The sequence below is a fragment of the Cherax quadricarinatus genome, chromosome 3 (genome assembly GCF_038502225.1).
Source record: "Cherax quadricarinatus isolate ZL_2023a chromosome 3, ASM3850222v1, whole genome shotgun sequence".
NCBI classification, from domain to species: Eukaryota; Metazoa; Arthropoda; class Malacostraca; order Decapoda; family Parastacidae; genus Cherax; species Cherax quadricarinatus.
This window is the reverse complement of record NC_091294.1, coordinates 55,026,254-55,052,639: the sequence shown is the minus strand read 5'-3', so window position 1 is coordinate 55,052,639 and position 26,386 is coordinate 55,026,254. Positions and strand designations below refer to the sequence as shown.

Sequence of the window (26,386 nt, the reverse complement as noted above, 5' to 3'; positions counted from 1 at the left end):
GAAGCCGCTGAATAGATCTGGTCACCATAATCAAGTTTCGATAAAATGAGGGCGGAATGCAGGCGAAGGAGAGTTCGACGATCAGCTCCCCATGAAAGATGAGCAAGGGTTTTAAGGAGGTTCAGCCGGCTGTGACAATGTTACGAGTACGGCCATACCCATTATATTTTATACAAGGATGTGCTCCTTTATTTTATAATATATATGCTAATGCTAATATTGTGTTATATTACGTTTTGTTAGCAGTTCTTAATATTGTCATGTAGTGGGAAACCACTAGTGTAAGTGCCGGTTAGCACTTCAGGTACTTAAGTCTCCCTCAGTCACGTGACCGTGACGTCGGCCTACCACTCAGTGGTACCGGCAGTAGGTTCTCAGCCCTTGCTCTGAGTAGGTTCACTACTCTTACTGAGTAGGTTCATCGCCCTTGCTCAGAGCAGGTTCACTACTCTGGAAAATCCTAGAGGGACTAGTACCGAACTTGCACACGAAAATCACTCACTACGAAAGCAAAAGACTTGGCAGACGATGCACCATCCCCCCAATGAAAAGCAGGGGTGTCACTAGCACGTTAAGAGACCATACAATAAGTGTCAGGGGCCCGAGACTGTTCAACTGCCTCCCAGCACACATAAGGGGGATTACCAACAGACCCCTGGCAGTCTTCAAGCTGGCACTGGACAAGCACCTAAAGTCAGTTCCTGATCAGCCGGGCTGTGGCTCGTACGTTGGTTTGCGTGCAGCCAGCAGCAACAGCCTGGTTGATCAGGCGCTGATCCACCAGGAGGCCTGGTCACAGACCGGGCCGCGGGGGCGTTGACCCCCGAAACTCTCTCCAGGTAAACTCCAGGTAAACTCTTGCTGAGTAGGTTCACCACCCTCGCTCAGAGGTTCACTACTCTTACTGAGTAGGTTCACTACTCTTACTGAGTAGGTTCACTGCCCTCGCTCAGAGAGGTTCACTACTCTTACTGAGTAGGTTTACAGCACCTGCTCAGAGAAGGTTCACAACCCTTGCTCTGAGTAGTTTTACAGCACTCGCTGAGAGTATGTCCTTCACACTCACTCTGACTAGCATTCCCACTTCTAGTCTGGGCTTGCATAGCCAAGGGAGCATACCTCACTCATTGACCTCTCGTAAGAGACATGTCAAGTTCTCTCTTGTGGTCGTTTTTCTTTCATGATTGAGTTCCTTTCTTAAGCTTGTCACTTTCGAGTTATTTATGCTCGGGTAAATTAATCTTTCAGGGGACTGAATAAGCCTTGTCGGCCTTGATGTTAATTTGTGGTCTAAGCTATTCTTAGTCATGTTGGATGGAAATGAGACTAAGTCCGTCACTTACGAGTTCTTGTATACTCTGAATTGATAGTTCAGATAAGTCTTTATAAGCATTGTAAGTTACTTTGTGGCTAGGTCTTAATAAGCCTTATAGGTGCATTTTATTTGTGATTTTAGTACAAAGCTCAACCTCAAGAGGTTCATTTATTCATATCAATGTACTAGTACGTACCAAGAGGAATGTAAGAGTTAAACTCCTTATTTTATGTTAATCATAACATATCATACATTAAGCTAAAACTCTACTAGTAAAGATTTTAAATTTTAGTTATTTGTTTTGTAATCCTGAATTCTTACTAAAAGTTATTGTTGCAGAACCGTAAACAGGCCATATGTTCAACAAGAATGCTACCTTAACACTTTACCATACCATTGGAGAAGGTTAAGAAGACGAGTTTTGTAACAGACAAGTTGCCTTCAGAGAGGTAATGTGAGGTTTCCAGGATAACCTATGGTCAAAGAGGAGGCCTAGAGACCTGACTGTATCACGTTCAGGGATACGGGAGCCATAGAGGTACAAAGGAAGATCGGAGATGACAGAGCGTCTAGTGAAAGTAATTTGGTGAATTTTGGTACTGGAAAATTTAAACCCATGTGTGGTGGCCCAATTGGAAACACGGTCGACTGCATGTTGGAGAGAAACTCTAATGAGGTGACAGTCAGCGCCTGCACATGCAATAGCGAAGTCATCAACATAGAGTGATGACCAAATATTGGATGGAAGACTAGAGACCAAATCATTTATAGCAAGGAGAAAAAGTGTTGTGCTCAGAACACATCCCTGGGGGACACCTTCATCTTGGATAAAGTCCGGGGAGGGCACATTATTAACCCAAACACGGAAATGTCTGTCAGTTAAAAAGTTCTTAAGGAAGGATGGTAGATTGCCTCGAAGACCTAAGGAGTGGGCTTGGGCCAAAATATTATACCTCCAAGTTGTGTCATATGCCTTCTCAAGGTCAAAAACTTTGGCAACTGAGTGGTTATTCGCAAAGGCATTATGAACATACGTATCCAAGCGTAGTAAGGGGTCTATGGTAGAACGGCCCTTACGAAAGCCATATTGACGAGTGGAGAGACTGTTGTGTGCATCTAAATACCACACTAAACGTCTATTTACCAGGCGTTCCATCACTTTGCAAACTGCACTGGTAAGAGCAATGGGACGATAGTGAGAGGCTTTATGTCCCGTAGTACCCAGTTTGCGGAAAGGGAGAACAATGGCAGATTTCCACAGCTGTGGAAGAACTCCCTGTGGCCAAATAAGATTGAAAAGGCATAATAGGACTGCAAGGGCTGACTGATGTAAATGTTGTAGCATACTAATATGAATGTCATCGGGCCCAGCTGCCGATGATCGGGAAGCTGTGAGTGTCGCCTCCAGTTCCTGAAGTGTAAAAGGCACATTATACTGTTCTCTGCGAGAAGAAAAGTCCAAGGGTGCTAACTCTCTGGCAGACTTTGAGGAAAGAAATGAGGGGCATAGATGGAGCCCCTGAGAAATACAGACCAGATTGCCAATTTTATTGGCAACATCTAGTGGGTTTGCTATATCAACACCGGCAACCCACAGAACAGGAGCCGGGTCAGGAGAATATTTACCACTCAGTTTTCGTACTTTTTTCCATACTGCACTCATAGAGGAAGCAGAGGTGATGGTGGAGACATAATCTCACCAGCAAGTGCGTTTAGCATCACGGATGACACGGCGAGCAATCGCACGCTTCTGCTTAAAATCAAGAAATCTCTCCGTGGTTCTGTTGTACTGGTACCTGCCCCATGCAGCGCATTTCAAACGTACTGCATGATCACAAGCAGGAGACCACCAAAGCATGCATTTCTGAGAATGCCTGCCCGAAGTTTGGGGTATAGAAAGAGAAGCTGCAGTTAAAATGGAGGACGAGAAGAGGTGTAAAAGCTCATCAATGGAGGACGAAGAAGGAACCCCACTAAAAACAGTTAGTTGTGAGTAAAGGTTCCAATTTGCCTGATCAAATTGCCAGCGTGGGATGCAAAGAGGTGGTGAATATGAAGGGGAAGAATGATTGGGAAATGATCGCTGTCATGTAAATCCGGGAAAACAGACCAGGTGAAGTCTAATGCGGCGGAGGAAGAGCAGACTGAGAGATCGATGCGAGAGAGTATGAGTCCGAGGATCAAAATTGGTGTGAGTACCTGTATTTAAAACATGGAGGGGGTGGGTGGCAAGAAAAGCCTCTGACTGAATGCCACTGGAATCACAGTGAGACCCCCCAGAGGAAATGATGGGCATTAAAATCGCCAAGTAACAGAAGTGGTGGCAGTAATGATGAAACAAGAAAGGCAATATCTGGGATAGATAATGCTCGAGAAGGAGAGAGATACAAAGAACAGAGTGTATACCACCTATGCAAGTGGACACTGGCTGCTGTGTAATGCAGCGAAGTACGAACAAATAGCTGATGGTACGGAATATCAGTGCATAGAAGAAGAGCATTTTCGTTAAAGGTCCCATCAGGAAAAGGATCTGAAGAATACAATAAATTATAGCCTGAGATAGGATAGACAATGGCAGAGTGTAATTTTGGTTCCTGTAAGCAAACACCAACAGGGGAAAACTGGGAGAGCAACATCTGAAGCTCACCCCGATTACCCCTGAGGCCGCGAATATTCCACTGTAAATAGGCCATGATTGGCAACGATAAAGATACCTGAAATCTGCAGGTAAGGGTACCTATGGACTAGAGGGGTTAGAAAAGTCCACATGCGGTGGCAAAGGAAAACGTTCAAGTAGGGAAGGAACGGTGCATTGTGAAGAAAGGAGTTGCGCAGATGGAGAAGAGGAAAGAGAAGGAATAGAGGGTGGATCAGTGTCCATTGATGGTTTGGTCTCTGCAATATATTCAAAGATTGCTTCAAGTGTTTTGGAGTTCAGAGACGTCGTATGGGAGACAATATTGGAGATGGAAGGAGGAGGAGTTTGAGTAAAGATCAGAGCTGTAATGGACTGTACCAAGGTAGTGGGGGGCGAAAGGGTGGAGGGAACTGGAGAAGTGTGGGAGGGGACAGAAGAGGCAGAAACCTGGGAGGTGGCAGAAGAGGAAGAAACTTGGGAGGGGACAGGGGAGGAAGGCACAGTACGAGGAGGATGAACCTCCACACTTGTAACAGAGCCAGCGAAAGGGGAATTATTATTATAATCAAAAAGAAGCGCTAAGCCACAAGGGCTATACAGCGCTGGCGAAAGGGGAAGACCCAGGTACAGAGACTGGGAAGGTAAAATGTGGAGGTGGATGAAGGAAAGGAGGGGTTAAAAGAGATTTTTTGGGCCTCTGAGAAGTAGAGGGACGATTGGGAGGTGTAGTACGAGGTCTTGTCGATACCGGGGTTTGTGAGGGAGGACACGAAGAAGTGAGGACAGACTGAGGAGTTGAAGTAGGGACGTCTGAGCCCAGGACAGCAAAAGAATTAGATACAGGAGTGACTATGGGACTGGCAACCATAGAGGAGGCTGCAGATGTGACCCCAGAAGTGGGGGGATGCTTTGAAACACGAGAATAAGAAACATGGGGCAGTCTCCCTTGGAGGCCGAGACGAGAAACCGCCATAGCATAAGGGAGACCTTCTGCCTCTTTGAGGCAGCGAATTTCCCACTCATTTAAGTAGACTTGGCAACGGCAAGAGTACAAAGGGTGAGCCTCATGACAATTAAGGCAAGAGGAAGTTCGACTGCAAGACGTATTAGAATGGTCATCGGCACCACAGACTGGGCATTCGGCTATAGATCTACAATATTTTGCTGGGTGGCCAAATCGCCAGCAATTCCTACACTGTTGCGGTGTAGGGATCACCTTCTGAACTTGTAACCAATGTCCTGCTACATAAACAGAGGATGGGAGTTCATGGCTGTCGAAAGTTAAACGAACCACATTGCAAGGGAATCGTCTTCGCCCACAGGCAGGAAGAACATAAGTGTCTACCTTGAGAATTGGGAGATCTTGGAGTTCCAGCTGTTCGAGAATGTCAGTGCCACATGTTTGGAAATTCTGTTGGACTATGGTATGGGGCAGAATAACAGTACCACTACAAGAATTGAGGGAATGATGTTTTTCGATAGTGATAGGAATAGTATCGATATGTGAAAGAAGAGAAAGATTATGAGCTTGGGTAGAATTCTGGACTGTGACGATGCGTGTACCACTCTTAAGAGCATGAAAGGAAATATCTCTACCAACGTGGCATAGGAGCACTTTGCCAATACTATGGTCGGAAAGATAGGCAGCAGAAGTCGGTCTTAATGTAAAGAATTTAGTCCATTGTGTGGTCTGAAACTGAGTGTGGAAAGGGAGTGCATGACGTGTCGGTCTTTTCCGAGTAGAATGGGAAGGTAATGAAGTAACATCATTAGGAGATTGTCATTGACGTTTAGAAGTGGGACCAGAGTCGGTCCGACGTGGGATGGGCTGGCGATTCGAAAATTGCCGCACCATAGAGGGAGAAGCCAGAAGCAAGGCGGAGGTCAGACAAATCGAAGGAGTCAGTAGAAGCCCCAGTACCTGAAGTGGGCGAGGAAACAGCACCAGCAAGAGGTACAGGGGCCTTAGGAATGTCCGAAGAGTGGCCAAAAGACGAGGCGAGGTCAGAACGGGGTGCGGTAACAATAAGGGGCCCAGGGGTAGCAAGGTCATGGATCAGGTACTCCATGGTTAGGTTACTTCTTTCTTTTTGTTTTTAAGAAAAAAAATAAAAATAAAAATAAAAAAAGAATAAAAAAGGGGGGACCGGGGAGGGATAGTTCCTAGGAGGAATGAAAGGGCCAGAAATCTCCCTCCACGCCCAAGAGGACCTCAGCACCGCAAGTAGCGCAGATGCAGCATGGAACCCGTGCCATACCCTACCCATCATGCCAGTAAATCAGCAATCCGGGCTAGCAACCTCACATCTGCCGAGCTACCTCGGTGGACAAAAGAGAGGGTGGCCGGATATCCACCACAAAGCATACCTCCTTCAGCCACCACCCCCGGAATCTGAAAGGTGGCTTCCAGAGATACACCCATCGCCCGAGACACCCAAAGCCACCCTCCAGGATACCGGAGAGGGATCGGGACATCCCCAGGCAATCCAGATTCCATGGCAAAAATATGCCACCACCAAGAGCCTCAACGGAATGGGATGGACCCCGGTATCCTTTCCCCTACCTAGGAACTAGCGCGCCTGTGGGAAAAAATCCCAAAGGCCAAAATGGAATGGCAAAAGGGAGGGGTGGGGAGGAGGAGGAAAGCAAAAAGGGGAGGATGGGAGAAGGAAGGGGGGATTGGGAAGTAATTAGGTTCGGTCTGAGGAAGGTCTAATTCCTCAGACCAAGAGCCTCTTCACCACGCCAAGGAGCCCCCCTTGAAGAGGTCTTCCTATATTAAGACTACACATATTTTAAGGTAAATAGTGAGTGTACTGTATGTGTATTTTAACTCTCTGGGCCGTTTTAAGTGTCGTATATTAAGTATGAGACAGGGATCCAGGGCTACCTACACCTGACTTCCTACAAGTAAGTACTACTCACCTCTCTCCCTACATTAAGATTACAAATACTTTAAGATAAGTAATGAATGTACTGTGAATGTATTTTACTTTGTTTTAATGCCTAGTTCTATTAGTAACTTAATATAATTTAGTGTAAACTTGTTGTCTGGCATTTATATTCATTTATAAAAGGAAAAAAATGGCGTTCTGCCTTCCGGCGATGTCTGCTTTCCTGCGACAGCCTGGAACCTAACCCACCGTATAAGTGGGGCCCTACTGTATACAGTTGTAGATAATAGAATGTGATTCAACCAGGTGTGCAAAATCACCTGTCAGTGTGTACATGTGTGTTTATGACAATATGATAATAATTTTGTATATAATATTGGTGTATAAACAACAATTGGCATTGAAATCAAAAGATTTGCCATAAAACATAATTATCATATCACGGAAACCAAGAAAATTAAAAAAAAAATGGAAGAAAACGGCAAATATGTAGAATTTCTGCAAGCGGCAGTGCTCCAGGTTGCCGTCAGGTGATCGCCAAGTGCCAACTTCGCGGCCTCATATCTCGGTAAGTACTGACCCTAACAATTTTTTTTATTCTAAAACACTAAAAAAAATGTTTTTTCTATAAAAAAAAAAAACTTTTTTTTTTCAAAAAATTTGGGGCGCTGCAAGTGAACGTATATATACGTTTGGACCATTTAAGGGTTAAAGCAAAGATTGGATTTCAGTCAAAAATCAACATTAAAAACTTTTTAAACTTGGGGGCGAGGACTTTGTAGAGGCAAAGGCTCTCCTGTCCACTCTAAGGTCACTGATGGTAAGCAATAACTGCACAGATAAATCATACATTGGTAATTACAGTTACTTTAATCATGGAATATGCTAAACCCACAGGCCTCATACAGTGCCTAGGATCCAAGGAATGGGAGGATAAGTTACTTCTTTGGGTCATGAGCCCCTCACCTGCATCAAGCACCTCTCTTGAGGGGTAGCAACACTTAGATATGTGCTTACTTTCCACAATGTAACAGGACAAAGTCTTAGAAAATTGTATATAGCAAAAAAACTTTCTGAGCTTGCAGTTGTAACCGAAGCTCTCCAACACATCACTAAGTATCAGGGTTATGGAGTTATGTTTGACTACTGTCACTCCAGCATGTAGAGAAAACCCCTCTTACAAAAAAATAATGAACTGGTTCCAAAAATGACCACAAATGGCAATTACGTAGCTTCCTTTAATGGCATACATTAGTTAATTGTTGCAAGTTTCACTGTATAGAAGAAATCTTACTGTCTGGAAATCAGTTAAAATGTGCTTCTTAAAATATCCCTATCAAAAACATCTAATGACACTCAAGTTGCCAAGTCTGAATGGGAAGTCAACAGTGGTTCTGATGCACCCCACCAAAGGACTAATGACTACTGTACTACTGAACAGTTTATTAATAAAGACCAGTTTCAAGCAATTATTCCTGATGAATGTAGTTTAGTTAGTTTAATATGTTTATTATGCACCCCATACCCATACTGTGGGCGGTAGTCAAAAGATTACAGAGGTACATAATTGGTCCAGGGACTGGACTCCAAAGTTTTGATAGCTGAGCAAGTTACTGTAGTGATACTGCTCCTGTGGGGAGCAGCAGCAGGATAATACTGCACCACCTCTCGGGGCCCTTAACAACAACAACAGTTTGGTGTGTGTCATGGGCGCCAACACATGGTGTGTGATTCTCTCCTACTATATCCATATATCAGTGATGCAGATTACATGGTGAGTTTAAATATGTGGCCTGTAGTTATAACTTTCCTCTTGACATATGCAAGACATCACCATCCCTGTAGAAGCAGTTATTAGATGTACTAGTCATTATATTTTGTTGTTGCAGAAGTACTATGAAGATTCTATGTTCAATAAAGCCTAGAGATAAGGCCTGTGTTTCTATCACAACAATTTATTGAACATAGAATCCTGGGCTACCTGGTGGTGATCCTGAGCTAGACTACATCACAACATGGAGCGTTTACTGAAACCTGAGAGGCTAGACTGTGACCCCAGCTTATCAACGGCTGCTCAGGAATGGAAGCACTGGTTTAAGACTTTCGAAAACTTCTTGGGAGCCCTTCCTAAAACAGATCTAGATAAACTAAGTCTGCTCATCAATTTTGTGTCACCTAAGATATATGAGGCTATTTCTGAGTGTAATACCTACGAAGATGCTATCAAAACCCTCAAGTCTCAGTATATTAAACCTACAAATGAAATCTTTGCACGCTATCGCCTTGCAACTAGCCGCCAGCAGATTGATGAGTCCTTAGAGGAATACCTTCAAGCACTGAAAATTTTAGGTAAGGACTGTCACTTCCAAGCAGTGACAGCTGCTCAGTATTGTGAAGAGTCCATCAGGGATGCTTTTATCAGTGGCCTGCAATCACCAATAATAAGGCAGTGTTTATTGGAGAATAAAACTCTCGACTTAGCCGCTGCCTTTGACCAGGCAAGAGCTCTAGATTCAGCCCAGAAGAATTCTGAAGTATACAGTACCACTCAGCCTTCTCGAGTGGTAAGTGCTGCAATTCCTGACCAAGACTTTTGCAATGAAGTTACTGTGGAACCTGTCTCAGTGACAGCAGCAGCAGGTACGGTGTGTTTCTTTTGTGGTTTTTCAAGACATCCACGTCCAAAAGTGTCCTGCTCGTGAAGCAATGTGCCATAAATGCCACAAGAAAGGTCACTTTGCTAAAGTATGTCGTGCTAATGCATCAACAAGAGCTAGTGCCTCCACACATTCCAGTGATCATGCGACTCTAGCAACAGTGACTTCTGCGGCTACTCCAAATTCACTGTCAAAGGCAGTTGTGAAAGTATTCATCAAAGGAACAGAAGTAGATGGTCTTATTGATGGTGGCAGCTCAGAGAGTTTCATCAACCTTGACTTAGTTAAACGCCACTCCTTGACTGTACATCACTCATCAGGTACCGTTTCCATGGCATCAACATCTCTCTCTATTCAGACCTTAAGGTTTTGTAAGGTAAATCTCAGAGTTAATGGAAAGGATTGTCAAGATGTACATTTAGCTATTCTGCCACAACTGTGCTCTGATGTTATCCTTGGTCAGGACTTTCAGAAGCTGCATGGTAGTGTCACCCTAACATATGGAGGTGAACTGCCTCCTCTTGTTGTCTGTGGACTTAGCACTTTAAGGGTAGACCCACCAAAGCTGTTTGCAAATCTTACCTCGGATTGCCATCCTATATCAGCTAAGTCACGCCGCTATTCTTATGAGGATCGGATGTTCATTGAGAAAGAAACTCAGAGGCTGCTGAAGGAGGGTATTATAGAACCAAGTAATTCCCCTTGGCATGCACAGGTTGTTGTTGTTAAAGATGATTATAGGAAACGGAGACTGGCTATCAATTACTCTGAGACAATCAACAAATTTACACTTCTTGATGGGTACCCTCTACCTCGAATTGATGATACAGTGAACAAAATTGCTCAGTACTATGTGTTTAGCACAATTGATCTACAGAGTGCCTATCATCAAGTCCCTATAAGGAATGAAAATAAACCATACACAGCATTTCAGGCTAGTGATGGCCTGTATCAGTTTACCAGAGTCCCTTTTGGAGTCACCAATGGGGTAGCCTGCTTCCAACGAATTATGGATTCACTCATTCAGGAAGAGCAACTCATGGGAACTTATGCGTATTTAGATAATGTTACCATTTGTGGCAAGACCCAGGAGGAACATGATGCAAACCTTGATAAGTTTTTGGAAGCCACCAAGAAGAAAAATATCAGTTACAATGAGGAAAAGTGCACTTTTTCAACTAAAAGGCTTAGTATCCTTGGTTATGTAGTGGAAGGAGGTTCAATATTCCCAGACCCTGAACGACTACGACCTCTACGGGAACTTCCAATGCCTCAAGACAAAAAGTCACTCCGAAGAACTCTTGGTCTCTTTGCTTATTACTCACAATGGATCTACAACTATTCAAGTAAAGTCTGCCCATTGGGTGCTACCGCATTTCCTGTGACAAAGGAAGCAGAAGCCGCTTTCTATACTCTCAAACAGGACATTGAAAACTCAGTAGTTCAAGCCAATGATGAGTCCCTACCATTCGAAGTGGAAACGGATGCATCTGACATTGCCATTGCTGCAGTCTTATCTCAGGCAGGACGACCAGTAGCCTTCTTTTCGAGAACTTTTCAAGGATCAGAGAAATGTTATGCTGCTGTAGAAAAGGAAGCCCAGGCCATTATAGAAGCAGTTCGCCACTGGAGGCATTATTTAACTGGTAGACATTTCACCATAAGGACTGACCAACGGTCCGTGATGTATATGTTCGACAAGAAGCACAAAAGTAGGATAAAGAATGACAAGATATTACGCTGGAGGATGGAACTATCGTGTTATGACTTTGATATTCTGTACCGACCGGATCAAGAGAACATCTCACCTGATGCATTCTCTAGGTCCCACTGTGGAGCAGCATGTCATGATTTGCAATCACTCTCAGCTCTCCACAAGGCTTTGTGTCACCCAGGAGTTACACGCCTGTACCATTTTGTCAAATCAAAGAACATGCCCTACTCAGTGGAAGATGTGCGACAAGTGATCAGAGCATGCAGAGTATGTGCAGAGTGCAAGCCAAACTTTCATCAGCCAGAGAAGACTCATCTCATAAAATCCACCCAGCCTTTCGAGAGACTGAATATAGATTTCAAAGGACCTCTACCAAGCACAAATCAAAATAGGTATTTCCTTAACATAGTAGATGAATATTCAAGGTTTCCCTTTGTGTTCCCCTGTGCAAATATGACTGCTTCAACTGTTATTAGTTGTCTTTCACAGTTGTTCTCTATTTTTGGTATGCCAGCTTATATCCATTCAGACAGGGGATCCTCGTTCATGAGTAATGAACTTCAGGAGTTTTTGGCTAGCAAAGGTATTGCCTGCAGCAGAACAACAAGCTACAACCCTCAAGGCAATGGTCAAGTGGAGCGGTTCAATGGTACTATATGGAAGGCAGTTACAATGACATTGAAGTCGTGCAACCTACCTGTTCAACACTGGCAAACTGTCCTACCTGATGTTCTTCACTCTATTAGATCATTGCTGTGCACAGCTACTAATGCAACCCCTCATGAAAGACTCCTCAACTATTCACGTCGTTCCTCTACGGGAGCCTCCGTGCCCACTTGGTTATGTCATCCTGGACCCGTTCTCCTGAAGAGTCACCGTAGGATGAACAAGACGGATCCTTTAGTGGAAGAGGTAGAGCTCCTGCAAGCTAATCCACATTACACCCACATTCGCTACCAAAATGAAGAGACTACAGTATCTACAAGACATTTAGCCCCAGTTGAAATCCCCATTAGTGTGGAATCTCAAGATACACCAATAGATGTGAAAGATGCTTCGTTTTCTCCTGGAAAGCCCCTTGAGACTACCCCTACGGAAATAGAGGATTCTGCTCCAGCAGTTAGTCAAACCCCGCTGGAAAATATTGAACCTGGTGAAGAGGCTCAAAGGCTACAAAGGTCGGGATGTGTACATCGCCCACCTAACAGTTTGGGAGATTACTGTCTGATATTTTAGAAGGGGGAGATTGTAGTGATACTGCTCCTGTGGGGAGCAGCAGCAGGATAATACTGCACCACCTCTCGGGGCCCTTAACAACAACAACAGTTTGGTGTGTGTCATGGGCGCCAACACATGGTGTGTGATTCTCTCCTACTATATCCATATATCAGTGATGCAGATTACATGGTGAGTTTAAATATGTGGCCTGTAGTTATAACTTTCCTCTTGACATATGCAAGACATCACCATCCCTGTAGAAGCAGTTATTAGATGTACTAGTCATTATATTTTGTTGTTGCAGAAGTACTATGAAGATTCTATGTTCAATAAAGCCTAGAGATAAGGCCTGTGTTTCTATCACAACAGTTACAAAGGTAATGAACTAGATCTGGTCACAATCGTGACCAAGTACAAAGGTAATGAGTTCCAGGTAGAGCTGGTCACACTCATGACTAATTACAAAGGTAATGAACTAAATCTGGTTACAATAATGAGAATTAACAAAGGTAATGAGTTCCAGGTAGAGCTGGTCACAATCATGACAAGTTTCAAAGGTAATGAATTGTGAACACATGATTAGAATCATGAACAATTTTCAGAGTAATGATCAGTTAACAAACATTGTAGGGAATTCATCCATTGTCCACTGACGTTACTAGGTGCCTGTCCCTCCTCGACAGGACAGCCAGACAGCCATTGCAAACAGCTGCAGGTTGCACCAGGAACTGCTGCTTACAGGAGCACCATCGGCCCTCCCCAAGAGGTCCAAGAGGCCAGCGACTCTGCTAGCAGCCCAAGGGAGAGCCACCCTGGGGACGTGTCAACGTCCTGATGGACGCCAAGTTGACTGATGATCCCTGGCCCTTTGTAAAGGTGAAGGCGTGGCAGCTGTCACCTACTTCTGCTGGGAGGGGCTGTTGGTTGTTTCCACCTGGAGCCTTCCGGGTGCCCAGACACACACCATGTGCACGGATGTTGAAGCTTGAGGAACTGAGTGCACACTGTCTGTGGCACACCTGACAGCTGCCTTGCGGTCGAACTCCACGGCACTGTCCATGCAGTGACATCCCTGACATGGGCTGGGAGGGAAAAGTACCCTCTACAGTTGTGGTGGCGCTGGGAGTTGGGTGGGCGAGACGGGGGAGTTGAATGGTTGAGGCGCGAGGGTGAACAGTTATGAGAGGGTCATTGTTTATTACACACGGGGCAAGGCCCGGGGTGAGGGGCACTTCCCTACACAATGATTGTGGGCTGTTGTTCACACTGTCCTGCCTACAACAAACACAACATTCATTCGTTTCCCATGCACATCATGAAAGATATGGGCATGTGACCCGCCAAAACCAACAATGTTCGCTTCATCCCCACCCACACACCCCGCCCCCTCCCTCCCGGCAGCGTGGGGGGAGGCACTGCCTGGTCCCAAACTGGGTACTCTCACACACCCAACTCTCACAAACTGCACAACACCTCCACGATTTACGCTGAAACGATGCACTGGGATGTCCTCTCACTGCTCTAGAATCTTCTCAAGGCATTCACACAGAGTCCTGCTCAGTCGTGCCCTGGTCAGCCCCTTGGATCAGGAGCTATCCTTGAAAATCCTGCAGCTAGCCCACCATACGTCCTGCCATGTCAGCCATGTTGGTGGAGCTGTGATGAATGTAATAACTGGATTTGTTGTTACTGCCATTGTTTGCCATAAGCCCTCTGGCCACCCTAAGGTTTTGTGTGTGAGGGGCGTAAGACTTCCAGCAAGCGTGCAGGAGCAAGTCAGATAAAACAAGTGGAGGCAAGTGGTTTATATAACCTAATGTGCTGTTGGAATGTGAGCAAAGTAACATTTATGAAGGGATTCAGGGAAACCAGTTAGCCGGAATAGAGTCCTGGAGATGGGAAATACAGTGCCTGCACTCTGAAGACGGGGTAGAGATATGTTGCAGTTTTTAACTGCAGTGTATGCATGCCTCTGGCAAGACAGTGATGGAGCAAGTGATGATGAAAGTGTTTCTTCTTTTTAGGGATGCCCTGCCCCAGTGGGAAAGACCCAATGTGTTAATAAAAATAGGATGGTAGACAGCAACCACCCAGGGGGGTGCTACCGTTATACCAAATGAATTTGAAACATAAGCCCGTAATTGTTTTGCATGATGGTAGGATTACTAGTGTCTTTTTCTGTCTCATAAACATGCAAGGATGCAGATATGTCTTGCTACTTTTACTTATACTTAGGTCATGCTATACATGCATGTAAAAACATATATATACTAACCCCTCTGGGTTTTCTCTATTTTCTTCCTAGTTCTTGTTCTTGTTTATTTCTGCTTATCTCCATGAGGAAGTGGAACAGAATTCTTACTCCATAAGCTATGCATATCGTAGGTGGTGACTAGATGCCAGAAGCATTGGGCTAGTAACCCCTTCTCCTGTATAAATTACTAAAAAGAAGGAAAAGAAGAACTTTATAAAATTGGGATGGTTGAATGTGTGTGGATGTAATGCAGATGATAAGAAAGAAATGATTGCAAAGGTTATGAATGAAAAGAAGTTGGATGTCCAAGCCCTAAGCAAAAGAAAGCTGAAGGAGGTAGGGGAGTTTCAATGGGGAGAAATAAATGGGATTAAGTCAGGAGTATCTGTGAGAGTGAGAGCTAAGGAAGGGGTAGCAATAATGTTGAAGGATCAGTTATGGAGAGAGAAGAGGGAATATAAATGTATAAATTCAAGGATTATGTGGATTAAAATAAGGGTTGGATGTTAAAAGTGGGTCATAATAAGTGTGTATGCACCCGGAGAACACAGGAGTGTAGAAGAGAGAGATTTTGGGAGATGTTAAGTGAATATGTAGTAACATTTGAGCTAAGTGAAAGAGTAATTGTGGTAAGTGTTATGGAGGTGGGACCCAACATATAATTATGTATCTGTAACAGCTATTCTGGAATACCTAATTATATTGAACTGATGGGGAGCACAGATGCTTTAATGATGTCATAAGGGTAGATCACCCTTATGGCTGTAAGGCAGCTGAGTCAAGCCTGTTTTTCTCAATAGGTTATACTATAGACACACACACACACAATTAAAATAAGAAGTTTATAAAGTTGTATTTCTTTTTGTAAAAGTAAAATAAGGAATAAGGGGAAAACAAAATTGTTGAAACTAGAGGATTGTGCATGTCGACAGTCTTTTGGTTGTTTTCAGTAGGCTTATGGGAGGAACTAGCTGGCTCTCTCTCTCTCTCGCTCTCTCCCTCCCCTTGTGGCTTCAAGCTGGTGGACCTCTTTGTCTTCTTTTACTTCTGGGCAGGATGTGTGTCCCAGAGGTGAGAGGTATACCTTAAGTTGTAGCCATCATACCCAGGATGAATCAAGTGTGTCAAAACACTGGATTAAGGTCATCAAGAGAAAAGAAGGGCCAATTGTTTCAGATGCACCATGTGGGCTGTCCTAGGGGAGCAGCTAAGGGGTGTGCAGAATTATGTTTTGAATAGGAGAGTCGAAGATCAAAATGAATTTTTTATGAGAGAGCCACAAAATTTGATTAACACAAGCCTATCCGATGTTATCCTGACGCCAAATGACTTCGAACAGGCGATAAATGACATGCCCATGCACTCTGCCCCAGGGCCAGACTCATGGAACTCTGTGTTCATCAAGAACTGCAAGAAGCCCCTATCACGAGCCTTTTCCATCCTATGGAGAGGGAGCATGGACACGGGGGTCGTCCCTCAGTTACTAAAAACAAAAGACATAGCCCCACTCCACAAAGGGGGCAGTAAAGCAATAGAAAAGAACTACAGACCAATAGCACTAACATCCCATATCATAAAAATCTTTGAAAGGGTCCTAAGAAGCAAGATCACCACCCATCTAGAAACCCATCAGTTACACAACCCAGGGCAACATGGGTTTAGAACAGGTCGCTCCTGTCTGTCTCAACTATTGGATCACTATGACAAGGTCCTAAATGCACTAGAAGACAAAAAGAATGCAGATGTAATATACACGTATACAGACTTTGCAAAAGCCTTCGACAAGTGTGACCATGGCGTAATAGCGCACAAAATGTGTGCTAAAGGAATAACAGGAAAAGTCGGTCGATGGATCTATAATTTCCTCACTAACAGAACACAGAGAGTAGTCGTCAACAGAGTAAAGTCCGAGGCAGCTACGGTGAAAAGCTCTGTTCCACAAGGCACAGTACTAGCTCCCATCTTGTTCCTCATCCTCATATCCGACATAGACAAGGATGTCAGCCACAGCACCGTGTCTTCCTTTGCAGATGACACCCGAATCTGCATGACAGTGTCTTCCATTGCAGACACTGCAAGTCTCCAGGCGGACATCAACCAAATCTTTCAGTGGGCTGCGGAAAACAATATGAAGTTCAACGATGAGAAATTTCAATTACTCAGATATGGTAAACATGAGGAAATTAAATCTTCATCAGAGTACAAAACAAATTCTGGCCACAAAATAGAGCGAAACACCAACGTCAAAGACCTGGGAGTGATTATGTCGGAGGATCTCACCTTCAAGGACCATAACATTGTATCAATCGCATCTGCTAGAAAAATGACAGGATGGATAATGAGAACCTTCAAAACTAGGGAGGCCAAGCCCATGATGACACTCTTCAGGTCACTTGTTCTATTTAGGCTGGAATATTGCTGCACTCTAACAGCACCTTTCAAGGCAGGTGAAATTGCCGACCTAGAAAATGTACAGAGAACTTTCACGGCGCACATAACGGAGATAAAACACCTCAATTACTGGGAGCGCTTGAGGTTTCTAAACCTGTATTCCCTGGAACGCAGGAGGGAGAGATACATGATTATATACACCTGGAAAATCCTAGAGGGACTGGTACCGAACTTGCACACGAAAATCACTCACTACGAAAGCAAAAGACTTGGCAGACGATGCACCATCCCCCAATGAAAAGCAGGGGTGTCACTAGCACGTTAAGAGACCATACAATAAGTGTCAGGGGCCCGAGACTGTTCAACTGCCTCCCAGCACACATAAGGGGGATTACCAACAGACCCCTGGCAGTCTTCAAGCTGGCACTGGACAAGCACCTAAAGTCAGTTCCTGATCAGCCGGGCTGTGGCTCGTACGTTGGTTTGCGTGCAGCCAGCAGCAACAGCCTGGTTGATCAGGGGCTGATCCACCAGGAGGCCTGGTCACAGACCGGGCCGCGGGGGCGTTGACCCCCGAAACTCTCTCCAGGTAAACTCCAGTGCTAAAATTGTATATTCTGTGTATATCTATCTAGAATATATCCCTAGTTTTTGCAATAGTAGTTTAAATAACCTATTGGATGGGCCAGTGAAAGGATTTCAGAGACACTGAAGATGACCAATCATGAATGTAAGTATTACCCTAGACTTTTAAGGCCTTTATGTAAAAAGCTACCCCACACTAGAACATGTAGTAAGAACCATACCATCAAAGTAAATAAGGGACAACAACATAACGGTAGGGGACCTAAATGCTAAAGTAGGAGAAGCATTTAGAGAGGGTGTGGTAGGTAAGTTTGGGATGCCAGGTGCATATGTTAATGGGGGCATTTGATTGAACTTTGTATAGAAAGGGGTTTGGTTATAGGTAACACATATTTTAAAAAGAGGATAAATAAGTATGCAAGATATGATGTAGGGCAAAATGACAGTAGTTTGTTGGACTATGTATTGGTAGATATAAGACTGTTGGGTAGACTTCAGGATGTACATATTTGTAGAGGGGCCACAGATATATCAGATTGCTTTATAGTTGTGGTTACAGTGAGAGTAAAAGGTAGATGAGATACAATGAAAATGGAAGCAGCAAGTAAGACAGAAGTGAAGGTTTATAAACTAGAGGAGGAGGAAGTTAGGGTAAGATATAAACAACTGTTGGAGGACAGATTGGCTAGTGAGAATACAGGCAATGAGGTAGAAGATGTATGGGGTAAGTTTAAGAATATAGTGTTAGTGTGTTCAAGCGAATATAGGAAAGAGTAAGGTGATGAAGATAACAAAAAAATTAGGTAATGGAAGATTGGATATCAGAGTGGAGGGAGAGAGTATGGAGGAGGTGAATGTGTTCAGATATCTGGGAGTGGACGTGTCAGCAGATGGGTCTATGAAGGATGAGGTGAATCACAGAACTGGCGAGGGGAAAAAGGGGAATGGTGCACTGAGGAGTCTGTGGAGATGAAGAACTTTACCAGTGAAAGCAAAGAGGGCAATGTATGAGAGTATAGTTATATCAATGCTCTTGTATGGGTGTGAGGCATGCGTGGTGAATGTTGCAACAAGGAGAAGGCTGGAGACAGTGATGTCATGTTTGAGGGCAATGTGTGGTGTGAGCATAATGCAGAGAATTCGTAGTTTGAAAATTAGGAGGTGTGGGATTACCAAAACTATTATCCAGAGGGCTGAGGAGGGGTTACTGAGATGGTTTGGACATGTAGAGAGGGTGGAACAAAACAGAATGACTTCAAGAATATACAAATTTGTAGTGAAGGGAAGGCGGGGTAGGGGTCAGGCTAGGAAAGGTTGGAGGGAGGGGGTAAAGGAGGTTTTGTGTGTGAGGGGCTTGGACTTCCAGCAAGCGTGCGTGAGCTTGTTAGACAGGAGCGAATGGAGACAGATGGTTTTTAGGACTTGACGTGCTATTGGAGTGTAAGCAAGGTAACATTTATGAAGGGAATCAGGGAAACCGGCAGGCCGAACTTGAGCCCTGGAGATGGAAAGTACAGTGTTTGCACTCTGAAGGAGGGGTGTTAATGTTGCAGTTTTATATCTGTAGTGTAGGCATGCCTCTGGCAAGACAGTGATGAAGTGAATGATGAAAGCTTTTCTTTTTCGGGCTACCCTGCCTTGGTGGGAAACGGCCGATGTGTTAATAAATAAAATAAATAAAAAATAAATAAATGCAAAATCCTGCAGGGGTCATAGAATATTTTGGGAAAGAGGTAAACTGGCCTTGAAAGCATGAAACAGTACTCTACAACTGGTTTACCATACTGGCACCACTGAAGACATCATCTTATTTCAAAGATTTGTATTAGGCAATTTTTTTTCTTGACCAATAATCAATCACCACTCATTAAAATATTGCAGTCAATACAAATAGTTAGTCCAAGGTGGTATGAAGTAATAAACCATGAAAACCATAAATAATTTATTTTAAAGTAAAATTAACAGTGATAAACCTATAATCAAACACACTGACCTAGGCTTCATCTTTGGCATTTGTTTAATAATTATACTCACACAAGAAGTGCTATAACCACATGCATCATTAATTGCTGGTATTTATTTTACATATTTAATTACAGGCACATCAAAATGAACTGGCATTATGCACACCTCTGCAACTATTGCTCTTCAACAATCAGTACTGAGAAAGGTCAATACAGAGAAGTCAGTACTCACATGAAAACAAACACATGGAATAAAATGTTTTATACTGTAACCTCAAACTATGATCATCTTCACCTGCTGAAGAATATCTTGGTTGCAGGTCAACACACACACCTATCACTCTTATTTACATTTTTATGTGGGGTACTGACCTCTCACTGATAAATGCTCAATACAGTGATTATTTTACAATATCCACTTAATAATACTCTACATATTAAATATTTTATTGTCATATTGTATCTGATTAAATATAATGGGTTCTTAATAATAACTTAATAAAAATTTAATGTTAAATAACTAATAAGAACTGAATGTCCGTGAAAAATATGACAAACATTTTTCTCCATTATTCATATTTCCAGTTAGAAGACTAATTTTACATTTTAGAGAAAAACTTATTTTTAAGATTATTTATATTAAAAATGTTTATTGTATTTGTGCACTCTACAATAGGTAACAAATGGACGGAATGCTGCTCAAGTCAGGTACATAAACTGTGTAAAGAGTAAATTACTGTGCTTCAAAAGCTTGATAATATTACAAGAATTGAATATTAAATTTGCAATAACATAAACGCTCAAATGTAGCCTAACTTCCTGTATAAGTTGACCTCTGACATTTTTGCTAAAAATCTCTACTTTTTCATATACTATCTCATGTATTGGTCTACCCAAGTTTTTAAAGGACAGCAGAACAACATTTGAGAATAAATATACAGTACACTGTACTAGGTTTTGGGATTACAGTGCAACCTTGGATGTTGAACAGACTAGTTGTCAAACAAATCAGTTTGAAAAATGATTTGTTCAATTTGTTTTCATACATGGTCATGGCTGTCAACTGACAATGCTCAGGTCATGTGATCATCAGAGTCCACAGCATGGGTCTCAGTCAGTATAGCAACTAATGTGTGTGCTGTAAACATCTCTTGAGCTCTTACTGTGCATCATGTGAAGGTAATGAAACCAAAAGTACGAAATTTGATGGAAAACTTATGGAATTACGCTATCACAAAGTTAGTGGTCTCGGTGATATTAATGCATCAGCAATTTTGCCTACATTGAGCCCTATTTTGGGCCAATTCCATTGTTCCACTCAACCAACCTCATACCTATTTCACTAGAACTCCTTTTATTCTATCGATTGAGTACAAGAAACTGCCCATTTACCTATTTCAACTACCCAATAAAGTGATCTGAAATTACTAATTTGGCCAATATCACACAAAATTCAAGAAAGGCCAATTTTAAAATAGGATCCAGCACAAACAATGCTGACATTCTGGCACTAAAGTAAGGTTTTATCTGTTCATTAGTCATGTCTCCAGGCCCCTCTTATATTACACTTGCTGTTCATTTTGAAATTTTATTCACACACACAAAAAAAGATTTACTGTTATTCAGACTACTGAATAATTGTAATAATTGTATATATAATAACAGCACATTCATGAATGCATATAAGACCCACCAGGTGATGTGTACTGGATGCATGATGTGATATGTTTACTCTTGAACAAAGGCAAAAATCAAACATTTCTGCTACTTTGAGCTCAATTTCAAGCTGCTTCCAATCTTTAAACCATTGAAAATCATCTCTATTTCTGTAATTTGTCTTCCATTCTATCAAATGAAACCAAGAAAATGAGAATAAGCCATAAATACCACACAAAAATACACTGCAAAGTCACTGTTTTAAACCAAAAACACGGTCGCAGTTTTTTTTTTTTTTCATATTATGCACTACGTGCTGCAGGATTTTTTTTATACTGCACACATTGACCATGCAGACCTATTCTCTCACACGTAGGCTTACCAGGCTTCTCCTGCAAGATTTGAAGCCGCTAGAATTTTGGCATTAGCTCTCCTCTGATAGGTAGGAGGCAGGATATTAAAATGGCATAAAATACCGACAGGTTGTTAGGTAAGACACATATGCAACAGTTAGGTATCTTTATTTCAAAACGTTTCACCTACACAGTAGGCTTCTTCAGTCAAGTACAGAAAAGTTGATAGAAGAGACGTGAAGATGATGTAATCAGTCCATCACCCTTGAAGTTTTGAGGTGGTCAGTCCCTCAGTCTGGAGAAGAGTATCATTCCATAGTCTGAAACAATATGGAATAAAGATACCTAACTGTTGCATGTGTGTCTTACCTAACAACCTGTCAGTATTTTATACCATTTTCATATCCAGTCTGTCAGACACTGCAACACAATGGTAGCTTGGTACAGAACTGAAAAACAACTTGGACAACTTCTACTAGTGAGAATGGCTGGATTTGAGAGGGACGTGACCTCCCAACGACTACATTCTTACCTCAACTAGTGGCCTTTATCTCACCTCCTGGCGGTATATAAGGCTCCATCCTGTCACTTCAACACCATATTGTTTCAGACTATGGAACGATACTCTTCTCCAGAATGAGAGACTGACCACATCAAAACTTCAAGGGTGATGGACTGATTACATCGTCTTCATGTCTCTTCTATCAACTTTTCTGTACTCGACTGAAGAAGCCTACTGTGTAGGCGAAACGTTTCAAAATAAAGATACCTAACTGTTGCATATGTGTCTTACCTAACAGGTAGGAGGCAGTTGAATTTTCATTTACTGTACAGTATTTCAACTAAATTTTCATTTAGTATTCATTTTTACAGTTTCCGTGTGCTGTATAATTTTATATACTGTTTTATGTGGTAGTTAGTACATTATGATTAATAAATTATTATATTTTAATTTTTGGACTGGAACGGATAAATTCTGTTTACGTTATTCTTTATGAGAAAAACTGGTTTGGTTGTCAACCATTTTGGTTGTTGAACCGACATCTGGAATGAATTAAGTTCGACAACCGAGGTTCCACTGCATTTAGTTCTGTGCAAAAAGAAAAAGTCTAACATTTAGTTTATTAAATATAGAGTCCCACTTATATGGCAGATTAGGTTCCAGGATACTGCCGGAATGCAGAACGCCATTTTTTCCACTTATAAATGCATATAAATGCCAGATAAGTTTACAGTAACATACATTACTTTTATTTTTCTACTGAATAATAATAATAATAATAATAATAATAATAATATCTATATTTACTACAAGTACATGTACATGGTATACAGGCCTAGCTAACATCATATAGAAAGCCCCTTGTTATGCTGAGCATTTCGGGCAAATTAGGTCAGTTTTGTCTCAGAATGCGACTCACACTAGTCGACTAACACCCAGGTACCCATTTTAAATTGATGGGTGAACAGAGACAGGGACAGCAGGTGTCTTATGGAAACATGTCCCTAATGTTTCCAGTTGTACTGGAGGAGATCTGATCTCTGGACCTCAGAGTGTGAGCTGAGTGCGCTAGCGATTCTGCTTAGCTGTCATGCTCTGTATTATAATGATAAATTAATGAATAAATTTCCTGTTTATCTTCTGTTTGCTACCACCACTACACGTAAAACTGGGGCTCATGAAAAACTTTGTAAAGGCTATGGACAAATCCAGTCAGGGATTTAAGTATTTAACATCAAAATTCCCCTCATTGAGCAACGCTAAGATAAGAGAGCCTTCAATGGTCCTCAGATTCGAGAGCTTAAAGATAGTGACTCTGAATCAGACCTTCACAGGGAGTAGAAAGCTGCTTGGGAAGCATTCAATTTAGTGGCGAAGGGATTTCTCAGAAACAGAAAGGAAGGCAACTATGAAGAATTGGTGGAAAACCTCATCAAGGCTTACAAGAACATGGGATGTAACATGTCACTTAAAATCCACTTTTTGGACTCACAATTAGACTTTCTTCCAGTGAACTGTGGGGCAGTTAGTGATGAACATGGTGAAAGGTTTCACCAAGATATTTCAACCATGAAAAAATGGTACCAGGGTAAATGAGGCACAAGAATGCTTGCAGACTATTGCTGGACATTGGCAAGAGATGATTCTTCAGCCCACTATAAGCATCAAACAAAAATGCAGAGAGTAGGTAAGGATTAGAGTTTAAAACATACTGATACATATTGTATGTTATAATAAAATCATCAAATATTACATGTCTCACATCTTTAAACCTATAGCCAATAAGTATTTTTCAATGTGATATTTGGATTCGGGACATGAATTAACTAATTTGCTAATTAACTAATCTCATTTAAGAAGCATACAACTTTTCAAAAATTGTTGACCAGTGAATTATCAAACTACTGCTTTCCTAGGTTGCAAAAGGTGTTTAACATCAAGGTGTATGCAAGACAAATGAAATAATAAAACATGTAGATGAATAACACATGCAACATTTTGATATATCTATAACCTTAATTTTTAAAGGGGTTGACCGGTAAGTCAGTGGAAGGCCTCGGTCAGATGACCAAAAGCTGCAGTTGTGGGTCATCATATGACACAGACTCGTGTCAGGAAGCACTTGTCCTGTTTCCTGACAAACCTTACCTAACCTACTGTGGAGACATTTTGCCAATCAGTAGCTTTATCAATACATTACAAAGAATAACTACTGGTAATGGTAGAAAGTATGAAGACTGATTGACCAAACACCACCTATTAAGACTGAGAGACTGATCATCTCAAGCTAGTATTTCACATCTTCCACTGTTTATTCTCTGTACTGGTTGGCCTTATCAATCCAGTACCTAATTGTCCATCTGCAGTGGTGTTGTAAGGGGGGGGAGGGTGCACTGGGTGATACCATCAAGGGGTGACACCATAGAGCCTCTAAAGAAGGTGACACTATGCCCAAAACAGTGCTGCAGCAACAAAAGAGAAAATCCTTCATTTCTACATAGCCTATTATATGATTACAGAGTACAAACAGGCCTATATAGGGAAAATCATTGATTTTGATGATGTGATAGACGATTTTTCTAGGATTGAAGGCAAGGAAATATAAGATCAGATTCACTGAGATGTTACCTGTACTCAAGGTCAAATCGGAACTAGTGTTTCTCTGATATTGCAATGTTTTTCTTTATTTTTCAAGTTTTTTTTTTTTTTGCATTGTTGAAGATGAATAAATGCAGGATCTGTTTGCTGTACTCAAAGTGGTATTTGAGTTTGTTTCCTCAATATTACTACGATTATATTTTTATGATTAATAAAGTTGAGAAGTATTCTCCCGTTCGCTTTATGGCACTTAAATGTTCTCATTGCTAAACATTAGTAACTGGGCATGCAATAGTGATGTAACTGGAGTTTACTCCCCCCATGCCCCCACCCTTGGATTTCATGGGGGCGACACCAAAGATGCTGCCCTGGGTGACACCAACCCTAGCAATGCCACTGCATTATTACATAATTCTTGCCAGGTATTAGGACACTTATTAAGAAGCTATTTAGTTTGTATTAATGTTGGTAGAATTACCGACAATATGTTAGGTAAAAGGACACAAGTGCAACTAATGTGACATTTTATTGTGGCAACATTTTGCTCTCCTGGAGCTTTATCAAGACTGAAAAGGGCATTGTTAATCCAATTACTATATTGATAAAGCCCCTGGAAGGCAAAATGTCTTCTTAATAAATGTTCTAATACTGCATTTGTCTTACTTATTGCTTTCTTACATAAGAACAGAGAAGCACTGCAGTAGGTCTACCAGCTCATATTAGGCAGGTCCTACTTAGTCAACCATTCCCCCTCACATACAATTTTGACATGATATTCTTTCCCCACATTAAAGCAGAGGAACACTGCAATAGGCCTACTGACCCATGCTAGGTAGATTTTACTTTCATTCAACCATTCACACTAATATACAACTCTAATGCTAAACCAGTGCTTTCCAATATAGAAACCAAACAGGTGAGTACTGCTGTAGGCTTACTAGCCAATGCTCTGTAGATCCTACTACCACCCAACTATTTCCACTCATTGTTTTAGAAGCATGTGAGCAAACACAAGTACATATTTATCAGAAAACATTTCGGTCCTGGGACCTTGATCACTTCTAAACACACTGAGGTTTAAAGTAACAGTATATGTAGGCAGAAAGTGGGATGAGAGCATAACATAGTGACTTGAAAATTGCATGTGAGGTTTACTTGAGATGATGTCATGTGATTCCTGTATTGTGAGGTAGAATTGGGCTTTGCCTGATGGAGAATCATGTGTGCCAGTGTTTTTGAAAATTTATAGCTTCCAATATTATGTTGTAAGGTGTCAGTGGCATCAATTAGTGAGGCTTCTAGATGTTCATTGGCATCTAAGATCATGTTTAGTGAGAACAAGATGTGCCTTGTTCCAACTCGTCAAATATCCCATTGAGTTCCTGTGGAGGACACAGGTGTTCTTTAAGTGATCCTTGTTTCAGGCATTTTGATGTTCACTTAGGCAAACCAAAAGATTTCTGCCTGTTTTCCCTACATATTTCTTGGGACATTATCCACAAGGGATGGTTTAACCACCTCCTGTGGAAGTTAGAGGTATGGGACTTCACTTCGTTGTGAGGTTTTTGATAGAGGATGTATTCATGGTGAAAACATTGATATTGCTTCTAGCAAGCAACTGGCTTGTATTCTTGGTAACATCACCAC

The 26,386-nt window shown here is 42.1% G+C and overlaps 1 protein-coding gene across 1 annotated transcript in view; it reads right to left on the bottom strand.

Moving 5' to 3' along the window:
- Positions 1-19,593: 19,593 nt before the first annotated feature.
- The window catches only part of LOC128684034 (cilia- and flagella-associated protein 418), a 177,875-nt gene continuing 171,082 nt past the window's right edge, over positions 19,594-26,386 (bottom strand). Inside the window, exon 4 of the mRNA XM_070091854.1 lies at positions 19,594-22,729. The gene's annotated coding sequence lies outside the window, so the exon portion shown is untranslated. The remainder of the gene's footprint in view (positions 22,730-26,386) is intronic.